At 51.3% G+C, this 2982-nt stretch overlaps 1 pseudogene; it reads right to left on the bottom strand.

Moving 5' to 3' along the window:
• Positions 1-248: 248 nt before the first annotated feature.
• Positions 249-1826, bottom strand: LOC114635585 (annotated as a pseudogene).
• Between the last annotated feature and the right edge of the window lie 1156 nt (positions 1827-2982).

The following is a 2982-nucleotide window of genomic DNA, read 5'->3' as shown; positions in this document are numbered from 1 at the left end:
CTGGCATGGCACCTAGCACAGTTCTCAATTGCTGCTGCCACCCGGGACATCACAGCAGTTCAGTTTCTACCTTTGAGGCCAGTGTCCCCAGCACCCCACAACATAGCACCAACAGTGGCTACCAGACGAACTTCTGTGAGTCTCTGCATCCATTCAGTGCTTCCCAGTGGCTGAGCTGCGGGGCTCTGGGAGATTCTGGCCACATGCCCGAGGTTGGCATCAAGGGGACACCCCCAGGAGAAAGGGTTTCAGGTACCACCCACTAAGGCAGGATGGATGGACGGACAGTGGCCGGGGGTTGGAAGGAGAAAGGAAGAGGATGAGGGTGGCAGTTCTCACTTGCCTGTTGCTGTCCCTGCTGGGTGGGAGGTAGCTGTGGTCCACCAGGGCCTGGGGTCTGTCCATAGTAAGTAGCCTGCTGCCTGTAATACTCAGCCCAGGTGGCACTGTAGTCAGGCTGGGAGCTAGGGCTGCCCCAGGATCCCCTCCAGTGGCCACTTGTGCTTGCTTCATGTAGTACTCCTCCCAGGCCTTGGTGTAGTCCTGCTGTGGGGGTGCTGCAGGCTGCTGGCCAATTTCTTTTCAATACTCTTTCCAAGCTTTGCTGTAGTCTGATTGGCCAGACTGTGGAGTGGAAGCTGTGGGGGCTCCCCCCTGCCCCATGCAGGTGGGGCTGCAGGGGCAAGGGCAAGACCTGGCATGGGACCTAGGGTTTGCTGACAATTGTTGGGAACCAACTCCTATAAGAAACCGGGTATCATCTTTGCAGCCATCTCAGGCCATATACCCTGACAAGAGACTTGTTTTCAACAGCCCACAATAGCTGAGCCCACTCTGATAAACATTTTGTTTTTCTCACATTTCTTGTTTTGCTACTTAGTTCCCCCAGCTGCAAGGCACACGTGGTATCCATGGCTACAAGGCACATAACATAGTGCCTTCAGCTGTGTTCCCCTGCTTGCCCATGAGGGCAAGGCACGTGGTAAAGGGTATAAATACCCAGGATTTTTTTTTCAATAAAGAGAGACTTGATCAGACTCTATCTTGTCTCCATTCTTTGTGTCTCTCACCCCTCCATCCCCACTCTCTCTCTTGCTAGACCCTGACCCTTGGACTGGAGCAGCAGCTCGGGTCGGGACAAAATGGCTCCCAAATGTGGGGCAGAACAGGTCATTACAGGTAATAGTGGGAGTAGTAGGCAGCCCAGGCAGATTTAGGGTCTGTAGCCACTGCCACAGCTTTGTTTGGGTTGTGATGGGCAGGTGATTGCCACTGGGGGTAGGTACTGCCCCAACCCTGAGGTGGGTACTGGTGAGGCGTGGGACCACTAGCATGTGAGGGTGCCCTCAGAGGCCTCTGGTTGAAAGGTCCAGGTTGAACAGCCCCGTGGGTCTAGCAGGACCTGATCCCCCAGGACCTGGTCCTACTGAGCAGAGATGACCCTCTATCTCCTCCTCAATGAACTACTTTGCATGGTCAAACTGTTATGGCGAGTGCTGGATGACAAATAAGTTGAAATTCGGGTCCCTGGTAGGCAGCAGCTGCCAAGATATTTCCACAAAGGGCCCTGTCTGCTGGCTAATGGCCTTCACATCCCTCCTCCGCACACCCCACCCTCCCAGCTCCCAGCTCCCACCTCCCCTACTCCACCTCCCACCTTGGCCAAATGACATGCCCACACTTATGGGAAGGATTGGAGAAAATCATCACGCCTCCTGAAGCGCCCCAGTTGCCTTGGCCTGGCCTCTGACACCAGGGCTCATGCCAGGGTCCCTGGAGGACCTGGGCCCACGCCAAAGACTCTGGAGGAGGTCATTGCTGAACATGGTTGCAGCCTGAGTTCTGCTGGATTTTGTTTATGTGCTCACCAACTCTGCCAATGGTCAAGCCCACCATTCTGTCCAGAAACATATACTCTTCTGTCATTGAAGTCCTGGCAGGAAGATGGATGGGTTCCAGTGGAGAACAAGTTGAGTCTCTTTGGGAACCCAGTTTCTTGCTGTCTGGCTAGATTCAATCTTCCAGCTGTTTCTTTGGGCCCCCAAAACAGAAATCATGAGTGTTGTTATTCAAGGTGGTAGCAGCACCATGCCTGATTTTGGCTGCAATCTGGCATGCCTGCTGCACATCACTGGAGAAGGTGTCCTTTTGAATCTCAGGGCCGCTGCCCCCAGAAGGTTGTAAGGGGTTCCTGGATTTGCCTCCTCCACCCAGGCCCCTACCCATGTCTCCTGCACCCAGCAGACAGCCTCCTCCGGCAAGTTGGCAACTCCTCTTCTGCCAACAGGAGGCCTCAGGTTGGGCAGGGGACCTCAGGAGCTGTAGCCTTGTGTGATGCAGCAGAAACAGGCCTGGTGTGGATTCTTCAAGCTGAGGAGGCAGCAGAGAGGCAGCTCAACATGGGAACATGGCTTCACTCCACATGGCCATAGAACCAGGTCTTTTCTTAATACAAGGCAGGCCTGACTTTAGGCTAGAACAGAGAAGTAATTTCAGGCAGGAATCTAAATCTTAGGCTAGAACAAAGAAGTAATTTCAGACAGGAATCTAAATTTTAGGTTAGAACAAGGAAGTAGGCTTCAGATATGAAAATGACTTTGGGCTAGGACAGGGAGTTGGCTCAGATATCTTGGTCATCCTAATAAGCTCTTATAAAGTGTGATCCAGGGCGTGTTCACAGAATTTTGTTTATTGCCTTGCTTGTTCTTTGACTATTTATATTTATTGTCTTGCTTGCTCCTTGACTATTTGTATCTATTTTATTGCTAGTTCCACAACCTAGAACTGATCTTAATACTTGCATGTAATTAAGATGGTATAAAAGGAAAAAGGAGGAGAGGGCATGGGATAGAGGATTTCTAGGGAGGGAAAATGAGGGAAGGGGATGGCATCTGAAATGTAAATAAATAAAATATCCAATAATAAAAGGCAGGCCTAGTCCTGTTAAAGGAACAAAACTTTCCTTTAAAAATGGGTTTAATT

This window comes from Grammomys surdaster, unplaced genomic scaffold (genome assembly GCF_004785775.1).
Source record: "Grammomys surdaster isolate TR1022 unplaced genomic scaffold, NIH_TR_1.0 112812, whole genome shotgun sequence".
Classification (NCBI taxonomy): Eukaryota; Metazoa; Chordata; class Mammalia; order Rodentia; family Muridae; genus Grammomys; species Grammomys surdaster.
Note: the sequence above shows the minus strand (reverse complement) of the source record. Positions and strands in the feature narration are given on the sequence as shown.